Source organism: Phalangium opilio, unplaced genomic scaffold, assembly GCF_054372755.1.
Source record: "Phalangium opilio isolate 3A_F unplaced genomic scaffold, DU_Popi_V2 ptg000082l_1, whole genome shotgun sequence".
In the NCBI taxonomy this organism is placed as follows: domain Eukaryota; kingdom Metazoa; phylum Arthropoda; class Arachnida; order Opiliones; family Phalangiidae; genus Phalangium; species Phalangium opilio.
Window position 1 is genome coordinate 15,366,173 of NW_028324189.1, and position 23,759 is coordinate 15,389,931.

Here is a 23,759-nt window from a genome sequence, read left to right on the forward strand (position 1 = left end):
CTAACCATTGCGCAACGGAAGCCCAAAAATTAAATGTTCGTCAGGTATTGTGGAAAATTTTTTTAATTTTTACGTTACATTTGAGATCTCACAACACCGCTGCCGAGTGGGCTCGAACCACCAACCTTTCGGTTAACAGCCGAACGTGCTAACCATTGCGCCACGGAAGCCCAAAAAGTAAATGGTCGTCAGGTATTGTGGAAAAACTTTGGCTTTTTACGTTACATTTGAAACTTCACAACACCGCACCCGGGTGGAATCGAACCACCAACCTTTCGGTTAACATCCGAACGCGCTAACCATGGAGCCAAGGAAGCTCAGGAATGAAATGGTCGTCAGGTATTGTGGAAAGACTTTGGATTTTTACGTTACATCAGAGATCTCACAACACCGCTCCCGGGTGGGCTCGAACCACCACCCTTTCGATTAACAGCTGAACGCGCTAACCATTGCAACACGGTAGCCCAAAAATTAAATGTTCGTCAGGTATTGTGGAAAAACTTTGGATTTTTACGTTACATTTGAGATCTCACAACACCGCTCCCGAGTGTGCTCGAACCACCATCCTTTCTTTTAACAGCTGAACGCGCTAACCATTGCGCAACGGAAGCCCCAAAAATTAAATGTTCGTCAGGTATTGTGGAAAAACTTTGGATTTTTACGTTACATTTGAGATCTCACAACACCGCTCCCGAGTGTGCTCGAACCACCAACCTTTCTCTTAACAGCTGAACGCGCTAACCATTGCGCAACGGAAGCCCCAAAAATTAAATGTTCGTCAGGTATTGTGGAAAAACTTTGGATTTTTACGTTACATTTGAGATCTCACAACACCGCTCCCGAGTGGGCTCGAACCACCAACCTTTCGGTTAACAGCCGAACGTGCTAACCATTGCGCCACGGAAGCCCAAAAAGTAAATGGTCGTCAGGTATTGTGGAAAAACTTTGGCTTTTTACGTTACATTTGAAACTTCACAACACCGCACACGGGTGGAATCGAACCACCAACCTTTCGGTTAACATCCGAACGCGCTAACCATGGAGCCAAGGAAGCTCAGGAATGAAATGGTCGTCAGGTATTGTGGAAAGACTTTGGCTTTTTACGTTACATTTGAAACTTCACAACACCGCACCCGGGTGAACCTGAACCACCAACCTTTTCTTTAACATCCGAACGCGCTAACCATGGAGCCAAAGAAGCCCAAAAATTAAATGGCCGTCAGGTATTGTGGAAAAACTTTGACTTTTTACGTTACATCTGAGATCTCAAAACACCGCTCCCGGATGGGCTCGAACCACCAACCTTTCGATTGACAGTCGAACGCGCTAACCATTGAGCCATGGAAGCTCAGAAAATAAATGGCCGTCAGGTATTGTGGAAAAACTTTGGATTTTTACGTTACATTTGAGATCTCACAACACCGCTCCCGAGTGTGCTTGACCCACCATCCTTTCTTTAAACAGCTAAACGCGCTAACCATTGCGCAACGGAAGCCCCAAAAGTTAAATGTTCGTCAGGTATTGTGGAAAAACTTTGGATTTTTACGTTACATTTGAGATCTCACAACAGCGCTCTCGAGTGGGCTCGAACCACCAACCTTTCTCTTAACAGCTGAACGCGCTAACCATTGCGCAACGGAAGCCCAAAAATTATATGTTCGTCAGGTATTGTGGAAAAGCTTTGAATTTTTACGTTACATTTGAGATCTCACAACACCGCTCCCGGGTGGGCTCGAACCACCAACCTTTCGGTTAACAGCCGAACGCGCTAACCATTGAGCCATGGAAGCTCAGAAAATAAATGGTCGTCAGGTATTGTGGAAAAACTTTGGATTTTTACGTTACATCAGAGATCTCACAAAACCGCTCCCGGGTGGGCTCGAACCACCAATCTTTCGATTAACAGCTGAACGCGCTAACCATTGCAACACGGAAGCCCAAAAATTAAATGTTCGTCAGGTATTGTGGAAAAACTTTGGCTTTTTACGTTACATTTGAAACTTCACAACACCGCACCCGGGTGGGCCCGAACCACCAACCTTTTGTTTAACATCCGAACGCGCTAACCATGGAGCCAAAGAAGCCCAAAAATTAAATGGTCGTCAGGTATTGTGGAAAAACTTTGACTTTTTAAGTTACATCTGAGATCTCACAACACCGCTCCCGGATGGGCTCAAACCACCAACCTTTCGCTTAACAGCCGAACGCGCTAACCATTGAGCCATGGAAGCTCAGAAAATAAATGGCCGTCAGGTATTGTGGAAAAACTTTGGATTTTTACGTTACATTTGAGATCTCACAACACCGCTCCCGAGTCTGCTCGAACCACCATCCTTTCTTTTAACAGCTGAACGCGCTAACCATTGCGCAACGGAAGCCCCAAAAATTAAATGTTCGTCAGGTATTGTGGAAAAACTTTGGATTTTTACGTTACATTTGAGATCTCACAACACCGCTCCCGAGTGGGCTCGAACCACCAACCTTTCGGTTAACAGCCGAACGTGCTAACCATTGCGCCACGGAAGCCCAAAAAGTAAATGGTCGTCAGGTATTGTGGAAAAACTTTGGCTTTTTACGTTACATTTGAAACTTCACAACACCGCACCCGGGTGGGCCCGAACCACCAACCTTTTGTTTAACATCCGAACGCGCTAACCATGGAGCCAAAGAAGCTCAAAAATGAAATGGTCGTCAGGTATTGTGGAAAAACTTTGAGTTTTTACGTCACATCTGGGACCTTACAACACCGCACCCGGATGGGCTCGAACCACCAACCTTTCGGTTAACAGCCGAACGCGCTAACCATTGCGCCACGGAAGCCCAAAATGATATGGTCGTCAGGTATTGTGGAAAAACTTTGACGTTTTACGTTACATCTGAGATCTCACAACACCACTCCCGGATGGGCTCGAACCACCAACCTTTCGATTGACAGCCGAACGCGCTAACCATTGAGCCATGGAAGCTCAGAAAATAAATGGCCGTCAGGTATTGTGGAAAAACTTTGGATTTTTACGTTACATTTGAGATCTCACAACACCGCTCCCGAGTGTGCTCGAGCCACCAACCTTTCTTTTAACAGCTGAACGCGCTAACCATTGCGCAACGGAAGCCCCAAAAATTAAATGTTCGTCAGGTATTGTGGAAAAACTTTGGATTTTTACGTTAGATTTGAGATCTCACAACACCGCTCCCGAGTGGGCTCGAACCACCAACCTTTCTCTTAACAGCTGAACGCGCTAACCATTGCAACACGGAAGCCCAAAAATTAAATATTCGTCAGGTATTGTGGAAAAACATTGGATTTTTACGTTACATCTGAGATCTCACAACACCGCTCCCGGGTGGGCTCGAACCACCAACCTTTCGATTAACAGCTGAACGCGCTAACCATTGCAACACGGAAGCCCAAAAATTAAATGTTCGTCAGGTATTGTGTAAAAACTTTGGCTTTTTACGTTACATTTGAAACTTCACAACACCGCACCCGGGTGGGCCCGAACCACCAACCTTTTGTTTGATATCCGAACGCGCTAACCATGGAGCCAAAGAAGCCCAAAAATTAAATGGTCGTCAGGTATTGTGGAAAAACTTTGACTTTTTACGTTACATCTGAGATCACACAACACCGCTCCCGGATGGGCTCGAACCACCAACCTTTCGATTAACAGCCGAACGCGCTAACCATTGAGCCATTTAAGCTCAGAAAATAAATGGCCGTCAGGTATTGTGGAAAAACTTTGGATTTTTACGTTACATTTGAGATCTCACAACACCGCTCCCGAGTGGGCTCGAACCACCGACCTTTCTTTTAACAGCTGAACGCGCTAACCATTGCGCAACGGAAGCCCAAAAATTAAATGTTCGTCAGGTATTGTGGAAAAATTTTGGATTTTTACGTTACATTTGAGATCTCACAACACCGCTGCCGAGTGGGCTCGAACCACCAACATTTCGGTTAACATCCGAAAGCGCTAAACATGGAGCCAAGGAAGCTCAGGAATGAAATGGTCGTCAGGTATTGTGGAAAAACTTTGGCTTTTTACGTTACATTTGAGACTTCACAACACCGCTCCCGGGTGGGCTCGAACCACCAAACTTTTGGTTAACATCCGAACGCGCTAACCATGGAGCCAAGGAAGCTCAGGAGTGAAGTGGTCGTGAGGTATTGTGGAAAAACTGACATTTTACGTTACATCTGAGAGCTCACAACACCGCTCCCGGGAGGGTTCAAACCACCAACCTTTTGGTTAACATCCGAACGCGCTAACCATGGAGCCAAGGAAGCTCAGGAGTGAAGTGGTCGTGAGGTAATGTGGAAAAACTTTGGCATTTTACGTTACATTTGAGATTCCACAACACCGCTACCGAGTGGGCTCTAACCACCGACCTATTGGTTAACAGCCGAACGCGCTAACCATTGAGCCACGAAAGCTCAGAAATTAAATGGTTATCACGTATTGTGGAAAAGTTTTGAATTTTTACGCTACATCTGAGACCCCACAACACCTCTCCCGGGTGGGCTCGAACCACCAACCTTTCGGTTAACAGCTGAACCGCTAACCATTGCGCCACGGAAGCCCAAAAGTTAAATTTTCGTCAGGTATTGTGGAAAAACTCTGACATTTTACGTTACATCTGAGAGCTCACAACACCGCTCCCGGGAGGGTTCAAACCACCAGTTTTTGAATAACAGCTGATCGCGATAACCATTGCGCCACGGAAGCCCAAAAATTAAATGGTCGTTGGTATTGTGGTAAAACCTTGACTTTTTACGTCAAATCTGAGACCTCACAACACCGCTCCCGGATGGGCTCGAACCACCAACCTTTCGGTTAAGAGCCGAACGCGCTAACCATTGCGCCACGGAAGCCCAAAAATTAAATGGTCGAGACCCCACAACACCTCTCCCGGGTGGGCTCGAACCACCAAAATTTCAGTTAACAGCTGAAGGCGCTAACCATTGCGCCACGGAAGAACAAAAATTAAATGTTCGTCAGGTATTGTGGAAAAACTCTGACTTTTTACTTTACACTTGAGATCTCACAACACCGCTCCTGGTTGGGCTCGAACCACCAACCTTTTGATTAACAGCCAAACGCGCTAACCATTGAGCCATGGAAGCTCAGAAAATAAATGGTCGTCAGGTATTGTGGAAAAACTTTGGATTTTTACGTTACATTTGAGATCTCACAACACCGCTCCCGAGTGGGCTCGAACCACCAACCTTTCGGTTAACAGCCGAACGTGCTAACCATTGCGCCACGGAAGCCCAAAAAGTAAATGGTCGTCAGGTATTGTGGAAAAACTTTGGCTTTTTACGTTACATTTGAAACTTCACAACACCGCACACGGGTGGAATCGAACCACCAACCTTTCTCTTAACAGCTGAACGCGCTAACCATTGCGCAACGGAAGCCCCAAAAATTAAATGTTCGTCAGGTATTGTGGAAAAACTTTGGATTTTTACGTTACATTTGAGATCTCACAACACCGCTCCCGAGTGGGCTCGAACCACCAACCTTTCGGTTAACAGCCGAACGTGCTAACCATTGCGCCACGGAAGCCCAAAAAGTAAATGGTCGTCAGGTATTGTGGAAAAACTTTGGCTTTTTACGTTACATTTGAAACTTCACAACACCGCACACGGGTGGAATCGAACCACCAACCTTTCGGTTAACATCCGAACGCGCTAACCATGGAGCCAAGGAAGCTCAGGAATGAAATGGTCGTCAGGTATTGTGGAAAGACTTTGGCTTTTTACGTTACATTTGAAACTTGACAACACCGCACCCGGGTGGGCCTGAACTACCAACCTTTTCTTTAACATCCGAACGCGCTAACCATGGAGCCAAAGAAGCCCAAAAATTAAATGGCCGTCAGGTATTGTGGAAAAACTTTGACTTTTTACGTTACATCTGAGATCTCAAAACACCGCTCCCGGATGGGCTCGAACCACCAACCTTTCGATTGACAGTCGAACGCGCTAACCATTGAGCCATGGAAGCTCAGAAAATAAATGGCCGTCAGGTATTGTGGAAAAACTTTGGATTTTTACGTTACATTTGAGATCTCACAACACCGCTCCCGAGTGTGCTTGACCCACCATCCTTTCTTTAAACAGCTAAACGCGCTAACCATTGCGCAACGGAAGCCCCAAAAGTTAAATGTTCGTCAGGTATTGTGGAAAAACTTTGGATTTTTACGTTACATTTGAGATCTCACAACACCGCTCTCGAGTGGGCTCGAACCACCAACCTTTCTCTTAACAGCTGAACGCGCTAACCATTGCGCAACGGAAGCCCAAAAATTATATGTTCGTCAGGTATTGTGGAAAAGCTTTGAATTTTTACGTTACATTTGAGATCTCACAACACCGCTCCCGGGTGGGCTCGAACCACCAACCTTTCGGTTAACAGCCGAACGCGCTAACCATTGAGCCATGGAAGCTCAGAAAATAAATGGTCGTCAGGTATTGTGGAAAAACTTTGGATTTTTACGTTACATCAGAGATCTCACAAAACCGCTCCCGGGTGGGCTCGAACCACCAATCTTTCGATTAACAGCTGAACGCGCTAACCATTGCAACACGGAAGCCCAAAAATTAAATGTTCGTCAGGTATTGTGGAAAAACTTTGGCTTTTTACGTTACATTTGAAACTTCACAACACCGCACCCGAGTGGGCCCGAACCACCAACCTTTTGTTTAACATCCGAACGCGCTAACCATGGAGCCAAAGAAGCCCAAAAATTAAATGGTCGTCAGGTATTGTGGAAAAACTTTGACTTTTTAAGTTACATCTGAGATCTCACAACACCGCTCCCGGATGGGCTCAAACCACCAACCTTTCGCTTAACAGCCGAACGCGCTAACCATTGAGCCATGGAAGCTCAGAAAATAAATGGCCGTCAGGTTTTGTGGAAAAACTTTGGATTTTTACGTTACATTTGAGATCTCACAACACCGCTCCCGAGTCTGCTCGAACCACCATCCTTTCTTTTAACAGCTGAACGCGCTAACCATTGCGCAACGGAAGCCCCAAAAATTAAATGTTCGTCAGGTATTGTGGAAAAACTTTGGATTTTTACGTTACATTTGAGATCTCACAACACCGCTCCCGAGTGGGCTCGAACCACCAACCTTTCGGTTAACAGCCGAACGTGCTAACCATTGCGCCACGGAAGCCCAAAAAGTAAATGGTCGTCAGGTATTGTGGAAAAACTTTGGCTTTTTACGTTACATTTGAAACTTCACAACACCGCACCCGGGTGGGCCCGAACCACCAACCTTTTGTTTAACATCCGAACGCGCTAACCATGGAGCCAAAGAAGCTCAAAAATGAAATGGTCGTCAGGTATTGTGGAAAAACTTTGAGTTTTTACGTCACATCTGGGACCTTACAACACCGCACCCGGATGGGCTCGAACCACCAACCTTTCGGTTAACAGCCGAACGCGCTAACCATTGCGCCACGGAAGCCCAAAATGATATGGTCGTCAGGTATTGTGGAAAAACTTTGACGTTTTACGTTACATCTGAGATCTCACAACACCACTCCCGGATGGGCTCGAACCACCAACCTTTCGATTGACAGCCGAACGCGCTAACCATTGAGCCATGGAAGCTCAGAAAATAAATGGCCGTCAGGTATTGTGGAAAAACTTTGGATTTTTACGTTACATTTGAGATCTCACAACACCGCTCCCGAGTGTGCTCGAGCCACCAACCTTTCTTTTAACAGCTGAACGCGCTAACCATTGCGCAACGGAAGCCCCAAAAATTAAATGTTCGTCAGGTATTGTGGAAAAACTTTGGATTTTTACGTTAGATTTGAGATCTCACAACACCGCTCCCGAGTGGGCTCGAACCACCAACCTTTCTCTTAACAGCTGAACGCGCTAACCATTGCAACACGGAAGCCCAAAAATTAAATATTCGTCAGGTATTGTGGAAAAACATTGGATTTTTACGTTACATCTGAGATCTCACAACACCGCTCCCGGGTGGGCTCGAACCACCAACCTTTCGATTAACAGCTGAACGCGCTAACCATTGCAACACGGAAGCCCAAAAATTAAATGTTCGTCAGGTATTGTGTAAAAACTTTGGCTTTTTACGTTACATTTGAAACTTCACAACACCGCACCCGGGTGGGCCCGAACCACCAACCTTTTGTTTGATATCCGAACGCGCTAACCATGGAGCCAAAGAAGCCCAAAAATTAAATGGTCGTCAGGTATTGTGGAAAAACTTTGACTTTTTACGTTACATCTGAGATCACACAACACCGCTCCCGGATGGGCTCGAACCACCAACCTTTCGATTAACAGCCGAACGCGCTAACCATTGAGCCATTTAAGCTCAGAAAATAAATGGCCGTCAGGTATTGTGGAAAAACTTTGGATTTTTACGTTACATTTGAGATCTCACAACACCGCTCCCGAGTGGGCTCGAACCACCGACCTTTCTTTTAACAGCTGAACGCGCTAACCATTGCGCAACGGAAGCCCAAAAATTAAATGTTCGTCAGGTATTGTGGAAAAATTTTGGATTTTTACGTTACATTTGAGATCTCACAACACCGCTGCCGAGTGGGCTCGAACCACCAACATTTCGGTTAACATCCGAAAGCGCTAAACATGGAGCCAAGGAAGCTCAGGAATGAAATGGTCGTCAGGTATTGTGGAAAAACTTTGGCTTTTTACGTTACATTTGAGACTTCACAACACCGCTCCCGGGTGGGCTCGAACCACCAACCTTTTGGTTAACATCCGAACGCGCTAACCATGGAGCCAAGGAAGCTCAGGAGTGAAGTGGTCGTGAGGTATTGTGGAAAAACTGACATTTTACGTTACATCTGAGAGCTCACAACACCGCTCCCGGGAGGGTTCAAACCACCAACCTTTTGGTTAACATCCGAACGCGCTAACCATGGAGCCAAGGAAGCTCAGGAGTGAAGTGGTCGTGAGGTAATGTGGAAAAACTTTGGCATTTTACGTTACATTTGAGATTCCACAACACCGCTACCGAGTGGGCTCTAACCACCGACCTATTGGTTAACAGCCGAACGCGCTAACCATTGAGCCACGAAAGCTCAGAAATTAAATGGTTATCACGTATTGTGGAAAAGTTTTGAATTTTTACGCTACATCTGAGACCCCACAACACCTCTCCCGGGTGGGCTCGAACCACCAACCTTTCGGTTAACAGCTGAACCGCTAACCATTGCGCCACGGAAGCCCAAAAGTTAAATTTTCGTCAGGTATTGTGGAAAAACTCTGACATTTTACGTTACATCTGAGAGCTCACAACACCGCTCCCGGGAGGGTTCAAACCACCAGTTTTTGAATAACAGCTGATCGCGATAACCATTGCGCCACGGAAGCCCAAAAATTAAATGGTCGTTGGTATTGTGGTAAAACCTTGACTTTTTACGTCAAATCTGAGACCTCACAACACCGCTCCCGGATGGGCTCGAACCACCAACCTTTCGGTTAAGAGCCGAACGCGCTAACCATTGCGCCACGGAAGCCCAAAAATTAAATGGTCGAGACCCCACAACACCTCTCCCGGGTGGGCTCGAACCACCAAAATTTCAGTTAACAGCTGAAGGCGCTAACCATTGCGCCACGGAAGAACAAAAATTAAATGTTCGTCAGGTATTGTGGAAAAACTCTGACTTTTTACTTTACACTTGAGATCTCACAACACCGCTCCTGGTTGGGCTCGAAAAACCAACCTTTTGATTAACAGCCAAACGCGCTAACCATTGAGCCATGGAAGCTCAGAAAATAAATGGTCGTCAGGTATTGTGGAAAAACTTTGAATTTTTACGTTACACTTGAGATCTCACAACACCGCTCCCGGGTGGGCTCGAACCACCAACTTATTGGTTAACAGCCGAACGCGCTAACCATTGAGCCACGGAAGCTCAGAAATTGAACGGTTATCACGTATTGTGGAAAAGTTTTGAAGTTTTACGCTACATCTGAGACCCCACAACACCTTTCCCGGGTGGGCTCGAACCACCAACCTTTCAGTTAACAGCTTAACGCGCTAACCATTGCGCCACGGAAGAACAAAAATTAAATTTTCGTCAGGTATTGTGCAAAAACTCTGATTTTTACGTTACATCTGAGACCTCACAACACCGCTCCCGGGTGGGCTCGAACCACCATCCTTTCGTTTAACAGCCGAACGCGCTAAACGAAAGGATGGTGGTTCGAGCACACCCGGGAGCTGTGTTGTGAGGTCTCAGATGTGACGTAAAAAGTCAAAGTTTTTCCACAATACCTGACGACCATTTCATTCCTGAGCTTCCTTGGCTTCATGGTCAGCGCGTTCGGATGTTAACCAAAAGGTCGGTGGTTCGAGCCCACCCGGGAGCGGTGTTGTGAAGTCTCAAATGTAACGTAAAAAGCCAAAGTTTTTCCACAATACCTGACGACCGTTTAATTTTTGGGCTTCCGTGGCGCAATGGTTAGCGCGTTCAGCTGTTATTCAAAAGACTGGTGGTTCGAGCCCACCCGGGAGCGGTGTTTTAAGATCTCAAATGTAACGTAAAAAGCCAAAGTTTTTCCACAATACTTGACGACCATATCATTTCTGAGCTTCCTTGGCTCCATGGTTAGCGCGTTCGTATGTTAACCAAAAGGTTGGTGGTTCGAGCCCACCCGAGAGCGGTGTTGTGAAGTCTCAAATGTAACGTAAAAAGCCAAAGTTTTTCCACAATACCTGACGACCATTTCATTCCTGAGGTTCCTTGGCTCCATGGTTAGCGCGTTCGGATGTTAACCGAAAGGTTGGTGGTTCGATTCCACCCGGGTGCGGTGTTGTGAAGTTTCAAATGTAACGTAAAAAGCCAAAGTTTTTCCACAATACCTGACGACCATTTCCTTTTTGGGCTTCCGTGGCGCAATGGTTAGCACGTTCGGCTGTTAACCGAAAGGTTGGTGGTTCGAGCCCACTCGGCAGCGGTGTTGTGAGATCTCAAATGTAACGTAAAAATCCAAAATTTTTCCACAATACCTGACGAACATTTAATTTTTGGGCTTCCGTTGCGCAATGGTTAGCGCGTTCAGCTGTTAAAAGAAAGGTTGGTGGTTCGAGCCCACTCGGGAGCGGTGTTGTGAGATCTCAAATGTAACGTAAAAATCCAAAGTTTTTCCACAATACCTGACGAACATTTAATTTTTGGGGCTTCCGTTGCGCAATGGTTAGCGCGTTCAGCTGTTAAAAGAAAGGATGGTGGTTCGAGCACACTCGGGAGCGGTGTTGTGAGATCTCAAATGTAACGTAAAAATCCAAAGTTTTTCCACAATACCTGAGTGCCATTTATTTTCTGAGCTTCCATGGCTCAATGGTAAGCGCGTTCGGCTGTTAAGCGAAAGGTTGGTGGTTCGAGCCCATCCGGGAGCGGTGTTGTGAGATCTCAGATGTAACTTAAAAAGGCAAAGTTTTTCCACAATACCTGACGACCATTTAATTTTTGGGCTTCTTTGGCTCCATGGTTAGCGCGTTCGGATGTTATACAAAAGGTTGGTGGTTCGGGCCCACCCGGGTGCGGTGTTGTGAAGTTTCAAATGTAACGTAAAAAGCCAAAGTTTTTCCACAATACCTGACGAACATTTAATTTTTGGGCTTCCGTGTTGCAATGGTTAGCGCGTTCAGCTGTTAATCGAAAGGTTGGTGGTTCGAGCCCACCCGGGAGCGGTGTTGTGAGGTCTCAGATGTGACGTAGAAAGTCAAAGTTTTTCCACAATACCTGACGACCATTTCATTCCTGAGCTTCCTTGGCTCCATGGTTAGCGCGTTCGGATGTTAACCGAAAGGTTGGTGGTTCGATTCCACCCGGGTGCGGTGTTGTGAAGTTTCAAATGTAACGTAAAAAGCCAAAGTTTTTCCACAATACCTGACGACCATTTCCTTTTTGGGCTTCCGTGGCGCAATGGTTAGCACGTTCGGCTGTTAACCGAAAGGTTGGTGGTTCGAGCCCACTCGGCAGCGGTGTTGTGAGATCTCAAATGTAACGTAAAAATCCAAAATTTTTCCACAATACCTGACGAACATTTAATTTTTGGGCTTCCGTTGCGCAATGGTTAGCGCGTTCAGCTGTTAAAAGAAAGGTTGGTGGTTCGAGCCCACTCGGGAGCGGTGTTGTGAGATCTCAAATGTAACGTAAAAATCCAAAGTTTTTCCACAATACCTGACGAACATTTAATTTTTGGGGCTTCCGTTGCGCAATGGTTAGCGCGTTCAGCTGTTAAAAGAAAGGATGGTGGTTCGAGCACACTCGGGAGCGGTGTTGTGAGATCTCAAATGTAACGTAAAAATCCAAAGTTTTTCCACAATACCTGAGTGCCATTTATTTTCTGAGCTTCCATGGCTCAATGGTAAGCGCGTTCGGCTGTTAAGCGAAAGGTTGGTGGTTCGAGCCCATCCGGGAGCGGTGTTGTGAGATCTCAGATGTAACTTAAAAAGGCAAAGTTTTTCCACAATACCTGACGACCATTTAATTTTTGGGCTTCTTTGGCTCCATGGTTAGCGCGTTCGGATGTTATACAAAAGGTTGGTGGTTCGGGCCCACCCGGGTGCGGTGTTGTGAAGTTTCAAATGTAACGTAAAAAGCCAAAGTTTTTCCACAATACCTGACGAACATTTAATTTTTGGGCTTCCGTGTTGCAATGGTTAGCGCGTTCAGCTGTTAATCGAAAGGTTGGTGGTTCGAGCCCACCCGGGAGCGGTGTTGTGAGGTCTCAGATGTGACGTAGAAAGTCAAAGTTTTTCCACAATACCTGACGACCATTTCATTCCTGAGCTTCCTTGGCTCCATGGTTAGCGCGTTCGGATGTTAACCGAAAGGTTGGTGGTTCGATTCCACCCGGGTGCGGTGTTGTGAAGTTTCAAATGTAACGTAAAAAGCCAAAGTTTTTCCACAATACCTGACGACCATTTCCTTTTTGGGCTTCCGTGGCGCAATGGTTAGCACGTTCGGCTGTTAACCGAAAGGTTGGTGGTTCGAGCCCACTCGGCAGCGGTGTTGTGAGATCTCAAATGTAACGTAAAAATCCAAAATTTTTCCACAATACCTGACGAACATTTAATTTTTGGGCTTCCGTTGCGCAATGGTTAGCGCGTTCAGCTGTTAAAAGAAAGGTTGGTGGTTCGAGCCCACTCGGGAGCGGTGTTGTGAGATCTCAAATGTAACGTAAAAATCCAAAGTTTTTCCACAATACCTGACGAACATTTAATTTTTGGGGCTTCCGTTGCGCAATGGTTAGCGCGTTCAGCTGTTAAAAGAAAGGATGGTGGTTCGAGCACACTCGGGAGCGGTGTTGTGAGATCTCAAATGTAACGTAAAAATCCAAAGTTTTTCCACAATACCTGAGTGCCATTTATTTTCTGAGCTTCCATGGCTCAATGGTAAGCGCGTTCGGCTGTTAAGCGAAAGGTTGGTGGTTCGAGCCCATCCGGGAGCGGTGTTGTGAGATCTCAGATGTAACTTAAAAAGGCAAAGTTTTTCCACAATACCTGACGACCATTTAATTTTTGGGCTTCTTTGGCTCCATGGTTAGCGCGTTCGGATGTTATACAAAAGGTTGGTGGTTCGGGCCCACCCGGGTGCGGTGTTGTGAAGTTTCAAATGTAACGTAAAAAGCCAAAGTTTTTCCACAATATCTGACGAACATTTAATTTATGGGCTTCCGTGTTGCAATGGTTAGCGCGTTCAGCTGTTAATCGAAAGGTTGGTGGTTCGAGCCCACCCGGGAGCGGTGTTGTGAGATCTCTGATGTAACGTAAAATCCAAAGTTTTTCCACAATACCTGACGAACGTTTAATTTTTGGGCTTCCGTGTTGCAATGGTTAGCGGGTTCAGCTGTTAATCGAAAGGTTGGTGGTTCGAGCCCACCCGGGAGCGGTGTTGTGAGGTCTCAGATGTGACGTAGAAAGTCAAAGTTTTTCCACAATACCTGACGACCATTTATTTTCTGAGCTTCCATGGCTCAATGGTTAGCGCGTTCGGCTGTTAACCGAAAGGTTTATGGTTCGAGCCCACCCGGGAGCGGTGTTGTGAGATCTCAAATGTAACGTAAAAATTCAAAGTTTTTCCACAATACCTGACGAACATATAATTTTTGGGCTTCCGTTGCGCAATGGTTAGCGCGTTCAGCTGTTAAGAGAAAGGTTGGTGGTTCGAGCCCACTCAGGAGCGGTGTTGTGAGATCTCAAATGTAACGTAAAAATCCAAAGTTTTTCCACAATACCTGACGAACATTTAATTTTTGGGGCTTCCGTTGCGCAATGGTTAGCGCGTTCAGCTGTTAAAAGAAAGGATGGTGGTTCGAGCACACTCGGGAGCGGTGTTGTGAGATCTCAAATGTAACGTAAAAATCCAAAGTTTTTCCACAATACCTGAGTGCCATTTATTTTCTGAGCTTCCATGGCTCAATGGTTAGCGCGTTCGGCTGTTAAGCGAAAGGTTGGTGGTTCGAGCCCATCCGGGAGCGGTGTTGTGAGATCTCAGATGTAACTTAAAAAGTCAAAGTTTTTCCACAATACCTGACGACAATTTAATTTTTGGGCTTCTTTGGCTCCATGGTTAGCGCGTTCGGATGTTATTCAAAAGGTTGGTGGTTCGGGCCCACCCGGGTGCGGTGTTGTGAAGTTTCAAATGTAACGTAAAAAGCCAAAGTTTTTCCACAATACCTGACGAACATTTAATTTTTGGGCTTCCGTGTTGCAATGGTTAGCGGGTTCAGCTGTTAATCGAAAGGTTGGTGGTTCGAGCCCACCCGTTAGCGGTGTTGCGAGGTCTCAGATGTGACGTAGAAAGTCAAAGTTTTTCCACAATACCTGACGAACATTTAATTTTTGGGCTTCCGTGTTGCAATGGTTAGCGCGTTCAGCTGTTAGTCGAAAGGTTGGTGGTTCGAGCCCACCCGGGAGCGGTGTTGTGAGATCTCTGATGTAACGTAAAATCCAAAGTTTTTCCACAATACCTGACGAACGTTTAATTTTTGGGCTTCCGTGTTGCAATGGTTAGCGGGTTCAGCTGTTAATCGAAAGGTTGGTGGTTCGAGCCCACCCGGGAGCGGTGTTGCGAGGTCTCAGATGTGACGTAGAAAGTCAAAGTTTTTCCACAATACCTGACGAACATTTAATTTTTGGGCTTCCGTGTTGCAATGGTTAGCGCGTTCAGCTGTTAATCGAAAGGTTGGTGGTTCGAGCCCACCCGGGAGCGGTGTTGTGAGATCTCAGATGTAACGTAAAAATCCAAAGTTTTTCCACAATACCTGACGAACATTTAATTTTTGGGCTTCCGTGTTGCAATGGTTAGCGCGTTCAGCTGTTAATCGAAAGGTTGGTGGTTCGAGCCCACCCGGGAGCGGTGTTGTTAGGTCTCAGATGTGACGTAAAAAGTCAAAGTTTTTAAACAATACCTGACGACCATTTATTTTCTGAGCTTCCATGGCTCAATGGTTAGCGCGTTCGGCTGTTAACCGAAAGGTTGGTGGTTCGAGCCCATCCGGGAGCGGTGTTGTGAGATCTCAAATGTAACGTAAAAATCCAAAGTTTTTCCACAATACCTGACGAACATTTAATTTTTGGGCTTCCGTTGCGCAATGGTTAGCGCGTTCGGCTGTTAACCGAAAGGTTGGTGGTTCGAGCCCATCCGGGAGCGGTGTTGTGAGGTCTTAGATGTATTGTAAAATCCGAAGTTTTTCCACAATACCTGACGGCCATTTATTTTCTGAGCTTCCATGGCTCAATGGTTAGCAAGTTCGGCTGTTAAGCGAAAGGTTGGTGGTTGGAGCAAATCCGGGAGCGGTGTTGTGAGATCTCAGATGTAACTTAAAAAGTCAAAGTTTTTCCACAATACCTGACGACCATTTAATTTTTGGGCTTCTTTGGCTCCATGGTTAGCGCGTTCGGATGTTAAACAAAAGGTTGGTGGTTCGGGCCCACCCGGGTGCGGTGTTGTGAAGTTTCAAATGTAACGTAAAAAGCCAAAGTTTTTCCACAATACCTGACGAACATTTAATTTTTGGGCTTCCGTGTTGCAATGGTTAGCGCGTTCAGCTGTTAATCGAAAGGTTGGTGGTTCGAGCCCACCCGGGAGCGGTGTTGTGAGATCTCAAATGTAACGTAAAAATCCAAAGTTTTTCCACAATACCTGACGAACATTTAATTTTTGGGCTTCCGTTGCGCAATGGTTAGCGCGTTCGGCTGTTAACCGAAAGGTTGGTGGTTCGAGCCCATCCGGGAGCGGTGTTGTGAGGTCTTAGATGTATTGTAAAATCCAAAGTTTTTCCACAATACCTGACGGCCATTTATTTTCTGAGCTTCCATAGCTCAATGGTTAGCAAGTTCGGCTGTTAAACAAAAGGTTGGTGGTTCGGGCCCACCCGGGTGCGGTGTTGTGAAGTTTCAAATGAAACGTAAAAAGCCAAAGTTTTTCCACAATACCTGACGAACATTTAATTTTTGGGCTTCCGTGTTGCAATGGTTAGCGCGTTCAGCTGTTAATCGAAAGGTTGGTATTTCGAGCCCACCCGGGAGCGGTGTTGTGAGATCTCTGATGTAACGTAAAAATCCAAAGTTTTTCCACAATACCTGACGAACATTTAATTTTTGGGCTTCCGTTACGCAATGGTTAGCGCGTTCAGCTGTTAAGAGAAAGGTTGGTGGTTCGAGCCCACTCGGGAGCGGTGTTGTGAGATCTCAAATGTAACGTAAAAATCCAAAGTTTTTCCACAATACCTGAGGAACATTTAATTTTTGGGGCTTCCGTTGCGCAATGGTTAGCGCGTTCAGCTGTTAAAAGAAAGGTTGGTGGTTCGGGCCCACCCGGGTGCGGTGTTGTGAAGTTTCAAATGTAACGTAAAAAGCCAAAGTTTTTCCACAATACCTGACGAACATTTAATTTTTGGGCTTCCGTGTTGCAATGGTTAGCGCGTTCAGCTGTTAATCGAAAGGTTGGTGGTTCGAGCCCACCCGGGAGCGGTGTTGTGAGATCTCAGATGTAACGTAAAAATCCAAAGTTTTTCCACAATACCTGACGAACATTTAATTTTTGGGCTTCCGTGTTGCAATGGTTAGCGCGTTCAGCTGTTAATCGAAAGGTTGGTGGTTCGAGCCCACCCGGGAGCGGTGTTGTTAGGTCTCAGATTTGAAGTAAAAAGTCAAAGTTTTTCCACAATACCTGACGACCATTTATTTTCTGTGCTTCCATGGCTCAATGGTTAGCGCGTTCCGCTGTTAACCGAAAGGTTGGTGGTTCGAGCCCACCCGGGAGCGGTGTTGTGAGATCTCAAATGTAACGTAAAAATCCAAAGTTTTTCCACAATACCTGACGAACATTTAATTTTTGGGCTTCCGTTGCGCAATGGTTAGCGCGTTCGGCTGTTAACCGAAAGGTTGGTGGTTCGAGCCCATCCGGGAGCGGTGTTGTGAGGTCTTAGATGTATTGTAAAATCCAAAGTTTTTCCACAATACCTGACGGCCATTTATTTTCTGAGCTTCCATAGCTCAATGGTAAGCAAGTTCGGCTGTTAAGCGAAAGGTTGGTGGTTGGAGCCCATCCGGGAGCGGTGTTGTGAGATCTCAGATGTAACTTAAAAAGTCAAAGTTTTTCCACAATACCTGACGACCGTTTAATTTTTGGGCTTCTTTGGCTCCATGGTTAGCGCGTTCGGATGTTAAACAAAAGGTTGGTGGTTCGGGCCCACCCGGGTGCGGTGTTGTGAAGTTTCAAATGTAACGTAAAAAGCCAAAGTTTTTCCACAATACCTGACGAACATTTAATTTTTGGGCTTCCGTGTTGCAAGGGTTAGCGCGTTCAGCTGTTAATCGAAAGGTTGGTATTTCTAGCCCACCCGGGAGCGGTGTTGTGAGATCTCAGATGTAACGTAAAAATCCAAAGTTTTTCCACAATACCTGACGAACATTTAATTTTTGGGCTTCCGTGTTGCAATGGTTAGCGCGTTCAGCTGTTAATCGAAAGGTTGGTGGTTCGAGCCCACCCGGGAGCGGTGTTGTTAGGTCTCAGATTTGACGTAAAAAGTCAAAGTTTTTCCACAATACCTGACGACCATTTATTTTCTGTGCTTCCATGGCTCAATGGTTAGCGCGTTCCGCTGTTAACCGAAAGGTTGGTGGTTCGAGCCCACCCGGGAGCGGTGTTGTGAGATCTCAAATGTAACGTAAAAATCCAAAGTTTTTCCACAATACCTGACGAACATTTAATTTTTGGGCTTCCGTTGCGCAATGGTTAGCGCGTTCGGCTGTTAACCGAAAGGTTGGTGGTTCGAGCCCATCCGGGAGCGGTGTTGTGAGGTCTTAGATGTATTGTAAAATCCAAAGTTTTTCCACAATACCTGACGGCCATTTATTTTCTGAGCTTCCATAGCTCAATGGTTAGCAAGTTCGGCTGTTAAGCGAAAGGTTGGTGGTTGGAGCCCATCCGGGAGCGGTGTTGTGAGATCTCAGATGTAACTTAAAAAGTCAAAGTTTTTCCACAATACCTGACGACCGTTTAATTTTTGGGCTTCTTTGGCTCCATGGTTAGCGCGTTCGGATGTTAAACAAAAGGTTGGTGGTTCGGGCCCACCCGGGTGCGGTGTTGTGAAGTTTCAAATGTAACGTAAAAAGCCAAAGTTTTTCCACAATACCTGACGAACATTTAATTTTTGGGCTTCCTTGTTGCAATGGTTAGCGCGTTCAGCTGTTAATCGAAAGGTTGGTATTTCGAGCCCACCCGGGAGCGGTGTTGTGAGATCTCTGATGTAACGTAAAAATCCAAAGTTTTTCCACAATACCTGACGGCCATTTATTTTCTGAGCTTCCATGGCTCAATGGTTAGCGCGTTCGACTGTCAATCGAAAGGTTGGTGGTTCGAGCCCATCCGGGAGCGGTGTTGTGAGATCTCAGATGTAACGTAAAAAGTCAAAGTTTTTCCACAATACCTGACGACCATTTAATTTTTGGGCTTCTTTGGCTCCATGGTTAGCGCGTTCGGATTTTAAACAAAAGGTTGGTGGTTCGGGCCCACCCGGGTGCGGTGTTGTGAAGTTTCAAATGTAACGTAAAAAGCCAAAGTTTTTCCACAATACCTGACGAACATTTAATTTTTGGGCTTCCGTGTTGCAATGGTTAGCGCGTTCAGCTGTTAATCGAAAGGTTGGTATTTCGAGCCCACCCGGGAGCGGTGTTGTGAGATCTCTGATGTAACGTAAAAATCCAAAGTTTTTCCACAATACCTGACGAACATTTAATTTTTGGGCTTCCGTGTTGCAATGGTTAGCGCGTTCAGCTGTTAATCGAAAGGTTGGTGGTTCGAGCCCACCCGGGAGCGGTGTTGTGAGGTCTCATATGTGACGTAAAAAGTCAAAGTTTTTCCACAATACCTGACGACCATTTATTTTCTGAGCTTCCATGGCTCAATGGTTAGCGCGTTCGGCTGTTAACCGAAAGGTTGGTGGTTCGAGCCCCCCCGGGAGCGGTGTTGTGAGATCTCAAATGTAACGTAAAAATTCAAAGTTTTTCCACAATACCTGACGAACATTTAATTTTTGGGGCTTCCGTTGCGCAATGGTTAGCGCGTTCAGCTGTTAAAAGAAAGGTTGGTGGTTCGAGCACACTCGGGAGCGGTGTTGTGAGATCTCAAATGTAACGTAAAAATCCAAAGTTTTTCCACAATACCTGACGGCCATTTATTTTCTGAGCTTCCATGGCTCAATGGTTAGCGCGTTCGACTGTCAATCGAAAGGTTGGTGGTTCGAGCCCATCCGGGAGCGGTGTTGTGAGATCTCAGATGTAACGTAAAAAGTCAAAGTTTTTCCACAATACCTGACGACCATTTAATTTTTGGGCTTCCGTGTTGCAATGGTTAGTGCGTTCAGCTGTTAATCGAAAGGTTGGTGGTTCGAGCCCACCCGGGAGCGGTGTTGTGAGGTCTCAGATGTGACGTAAAAATCCAAAGTTTTTCCACAATACCTGACGGCCATTTATTTTCTGAGCTTCCATGGCTCAATGGTTAGCGCGTTCGACTGTCAATCGAAAGGTTGGTGGTTCGAGCCCATCCGGGAGCGGTGTTGTGAGATCTCAGATGTAACGTAAAAAGTCAAAGTTTTTCCACAATACCTGACGACCATTTAATTTTTGGGCTTCTTTGGCTCCATGGTTAGCGCGTTCGGATGTTAAACAAAAGGTTGGTGGTTCGGGCCCACCCGGGTGCGGTGTTGTGAAGTTTCAAATGTAACGTAAAAATCCAAAGTTTTTCCACAATACCTGACGAACATTTAATTTTTGGGGCTTCCGTTGCGCAATGGTTAGCGCGTTCAGCTGTTAAAAGAAAGGTTGGTGGTTCGAGCACACTCGGGAGCGGTGTTGTGAGATCTCAAATGTAACGTAAAAATCCGAAGTTTTTCCACAATACCTGACGGCCATTTATTTTCTGAGCTTCCATGGCTCAATGGTTAGCGCGTTCGACTGTCAATCGAAAGGTTGGTGGTTCGAGCCCATCCGGGAGCGGTGTTGTGAGATCTCAGATGTAACGTAAAAAGTCAAACTTTTTCCACAATACCTGACGACCATTTAATTTTTGGGCTTCTTTGGCTCCATGGTTAGCGCGTTCGGATGTTAAACAAAAGGTTGGTGGTTCGGGCCCACCCGGGTGCGGTGTTGTGAAGTTTCAAATGTAACGTAAAAAGCCAAAGTTTTTCCACAATACCTGACGGCCATTTATTTTCTGAGCTTCCATGGCTCAATGGTTAGCGCGTTCGACTGTCAATCGAAAGGTTGGTGGTTCGAGCCCATCCGGGAGCGGTGTTGTGAGATCTCAGATGTAACGTAAAAAGTCAAAGTTTTTCCACAATACCTGACGACCATTTAATTTTTGGGCTTCTTTGGCTCCATGGTTAGCGCGTTCGGATGTTAAACAAAAGGTTGGTGGTTCGGGCCCACCCGGGTGCGGTGTTGTGAAGTTTCAAATGTAACGTAAAAATCCAAAGTTTTTCCACAATACCTGACGAACATTTAATTTTTGGGGCTTCCGTTGCGCAATGGTTAGCGCGTTCAGCTGTTAAAAGAAAGGTTGGTGGTTCGAGCACACTCGGGAGCGGTGTTGTGAGATCTCAAATGTAACGTAAAAATCCGAAGTTTTTCCACAATACCTGACGGCCATTTATTTTCTGAGCTTCCATGGCTCAATGGTTAGCGCGTTCGACTGTCAATCGAAAGGTTGGTGGTTCGAGCCCATCCGGGAGCGGTGTTGTGAGATCTCAGATGTAACGTAAAAAGTCAAACTTTTTCCACAATACCTGACGACCATTTAATTTTTGGGCTTCTTTGGCTCCATGGTTAGCGCGTTCGGATGTTAAACAAAAGGTTGGTGGTTCGGGCCCACCCGGGTGCGGTGTTGTGAAGTTTCAAATGTAACGTAAAAAGCCAAAGTTTTTCCACAATACCTGACGAACATTTAATTTTTGAGCTTCCGTGTTGCAATGGTTACCGCGTTCAGCTGTTAATCGAAAGGTTGGTGGTTCGAGCCCACCCGGGAGCGGTGTTGTTAGGTCTCAGATGTGACGTAAAAATTCAAAGTTTTTCCACGATATCTGACGACCATTTATTTTCTGAGCTTCCATGGCTCAATGGTTAGCGCGTTCGGCTGTTAACCGAAAGGTTGGTGGTTCGAGCCCACCCGGGAGCGGTGTTGTGAGATCCCAAATGTAACGTAAAAATCCAAAGTTTTTCCACAATACCTGACGAAAATTTAATTTTTAGGCTTCCGTTGCGCAATGGTTAGCGCGTTTGGCTGTTAACCGAAAGGTTGGTGGTTCGAGCCCATCCGGGAGCGGTGTTGTGAGATCACAGATGTAACGTAAAAAGTCAAAGTTTTTCCACAATACCTGACGACCATTTAATTTTTGGGCTTCTTTGGCTCCATGGTTAGCGCGTTCGGATGTTAAACAAAAGGTTGGTGGTTCGGGCCCACCCGGGTGCGGTGTTGTGAAGTTTCAAATGTAACGTAAAAAGCCAAAGTTTTTCCACAATACCTGACGACCATTTATTTTCTGAGCTTCCATGGCTCAATGGTTAGCGCGTTCGGCTGTTAACCGAAAGGTTGGTGGTTCGAGCCCAACCGGGAGCGGTGTTGTGAGATCTCAAATGTAACGTAAAATTTCAAAGTTTTTCCACAATACCTGACGAACAAATAATTTTTGGGCTTCCGTTGCGCAATGGTTAGCGCGTTCAGCTGTTAAGAGAAAGGTTGGTGGTTCGAGCCCACTCGGGAGCGGTGTTGTGAGATCTCAAATGAAACGTAAAAAGTCAAAGTTTTTCCACAATACCTGACGACCATTTATTTTCTGAGCTTCCATGGCTCAATGGTTAGCGCGTTCGACTGTCAATCGAAAGGTTGGTGGTTCGAGCCCATCCGGGAGCGGTGTTGTGAGATCTCAGATGTAACGTAAAAAGTCAAACTTTTTCCACAATACCTGACGACCATTTAATTTTTGGGCTTCTTTGGCTCCATGGTTAGCGCGTTCGGATGTTAAACAAAAGGTTGGTGGTTCGGGCCCACCCGGGTGCGGTGTTGTGAAGTTTCAAATGTAACGTAAAAAGCCAAAGTTTTTCCACATTACCTGACGAACATTTAATTTTTCGTCTTCCGTTGCGCAATGGTTAGCGCGTTCGGCTGTTAACCGAAAGTTTGGTGGTTCGAAACCACCCGGGAGCGGTGTTGTGAGATCTCAAATGTAACGTAAAAATCCAAAGTTTTTCCACAATACCTGACGGCCATTTATTTTCTGAGCTTCCATGGCTCAATGGTTAGCGCGTTCGACTGTCAATCGAAAGGTTGGTGGTTCGAGCCCATCCGGGAGCGGTGTTGTGAGATCTCAGATGTAACGTAAAAAGTCAAAGTTTTTCCACAATACCTGACGACCATTTAATTTTTGGGCTTCTTTGGCTCCATGGTTAGCGCGTTCGGATGTTAAACAAAAGGTTGGTGGTTCGGGCCCACCCGGGTGCGGTGTTGTGAAGTTTCAAATGTAACGTAAAAAGCCAAAGTTTTTCCACAATACCTGACGAACATTTAATTTTTGAGCTTCCGTGTTGCAATGGTTACCGCGTTCAGCTGTTAATCGAAAGGTTGGTGGTTCGAGCCCACCCCGGAGCGGTGTTGTTAGGTCTCAGATGTGACGTAAAAATTCAAAGTTTTTCCACGATACCTGACGACCATTTATTTTCTGAGCTTCCATGGCTCTATGGTTAGCGCGTTCGGCTGTTAACCGAAAGGTTGGTGGTTCGAGCCCACCCGGGAGCGGTGTTGTGAGATCCCAAATGTAACGTAAAAATCCAAAGTTTTTCCACAATACCTGACGAACATTTAATTTTTAGGCTTCCGTTGCGCAATGGTTAGCGCGTTTGGCTGTTAACCGAAAGGTTGGTGGTTCGAGCCCATCCGGGAGCGGTGTTGTGAGATCTCAGATGTAACGTAAAAAGTCAAAGTTTTTCCACAATACCTGACGACCATTTATTTTTTGGGCTTCTTTGGCTCCATGGTTAGCGCGTTCGGATGTTAAACAAAAGGTTGGTGGTTCGGGCCCACCCGGGTGCGGTGTTGTGAAGTTTCAAATGTAACGTAAAAAGCCAAAGTTTTTCCACAATACCTGACGACCATTTATTTTCTGAGCTTCCATGGCTCAATGGTTAGCGCGTTCGGCTGTTAACCGAAAGGTTGGTGGTTCGAGCCCAA

The 23,759-nt window shown here is 46.0% G+C and overlaps 12 non-coding genes across 12 annotated transcripts; 8 read left to right on the forward strand and 4 right to left on the reverse strand.

Annotated features, from left to right (window-relative positions):
- Nucleotides 1–1,275: 1,275 nt before the first annotated feature.
- On the reverse strand, nt 1,276–1,348 carry TRNAD-GUC (transfer RNA aspartic acid (anticodon GUC)). The gene has a single exon. It is a non-coding gene; the product is annotated as a tRNA-Asp (tRNA).
- Nucleotides 1,349–4,800: 3,452 nt separating this feature from the next.
- Nucleotides 4,801–4,873, reverse strand: TRNAK-CUU (transfer RNA lysine (anticodon CUU)). The gene has a single exon. It is a non-coding gene; the product is annotated as a tRNA-Lys (tRNA).
- A 1,062-nt stretch (nt 4,874–5,935) lies between these two features.
- Nucleotides 5,936–6,008, reverse strand: TRNAD-GUC (transfer RNA aspartic acid (anticodon GUC)). Its single transcript has one exon. It is a non-coding gene; the product is annotated as a tRNA-Asp (tRNA).
- Nucleotides 6,009–9,460: 3,452 nt separating this feature from the next.
- Nucleotides 9,461–9,533, reverse strand: TRNAK-CUU (transfer RNA lysine (anticodon CUU)). Its single transcript has one exon. It is a non-coding gene; the product is annotated as a tRNA-Lys (tRNA).
- Nucleotides 9,534–18,841: 9,308 nt separating this feature from the next.
- On the forward strand, nt 18,842–18,914 carry TRNAD-GUC (transfer RNA aspartic acid (anticodon GUC)). The gene has a single exon. It is a non-coding gene; the product is annotated as a tRNA-Asp (tRNA).
- Nucleotides 18,915–19,724: 810 nt separating this feature from the next.
- On the forward strand, nt 19,725–19,797 carry TRNAD-GUC (transfer RNA aspartic acid (anticodon GUC)). Its single transcript has one exon. It is a non-coding gene; the product is annotated as a tRNA-Asp (tRNA).
- Nucleotides 19,798–20,018: 221 nt separating this feature from the next.
- Nucleotides 20,019–20,091, forward strand: TRNAD-GUC (transfer RNA aspartic acid (anticodon GUC)). The gene has a single exon. It is a non-coding gene; the product is annotated as a tRNA-Asp (tRNA).
- A 369-nt stretch (nt 20,092–20,460) lies between these two features.
- TRNAD-GUC (transfer RNA aspartic acid (anticodon GUC)) lies at nt 20,461–20,533 on the forward strand. The gene has a single exon. It is a non-coding gene; the product is annotated as a tRNA-Asp (tRNA).
- Nucleotides 20,534–20,754: 221 nt separating this feature from the next.
- TRNAD-GUC (transfer RNA aspartic acid (anticodon GUC)) lies at nt 20,755–20,827 on the forward strand. Its single transcript has one exon. It is a non-coding gene; the product is annotated as a tRNA-Asp (tRNA).
- Nucleotides 20,828–21,196: 369 nt separating this feature from the next.
- Nucleotides 21,197–21,269, forward strand: TRNAD-GUC (transfer RNA aspartic acid (anticodon GUC)). The gene has a single exon. It is a non-coding gene; the product is annotated as a tRNA-Asp (tRNA).
- A 1,103-nt stretch (nt 21,270–22,372) lies between these two features.
- Nucleotides 22,373–22,445, forward strand: TRNAD-GUC (transfer RNA aspartic acid (anticodon GUC)). Its single transcript has one exon. It is a non-coding gene; the product is annotated as a tRNA-Asp (tRNA).
- Nucleotides 22,446–22,813: 368 nt separating this feature from the next.
- TRNAD-GUC (transfer RNA aspartic acid (anticodon GUC)) lies at nt 22,814–22,886 on the forward strand. Its single transcript has one exon. It is a non-coding gene; the product is annotated as a tRNA-Asp (tRNA).
- The last annotated feature ends 873 nt before the right edge of the window (nt 22,887–23,759 follow it).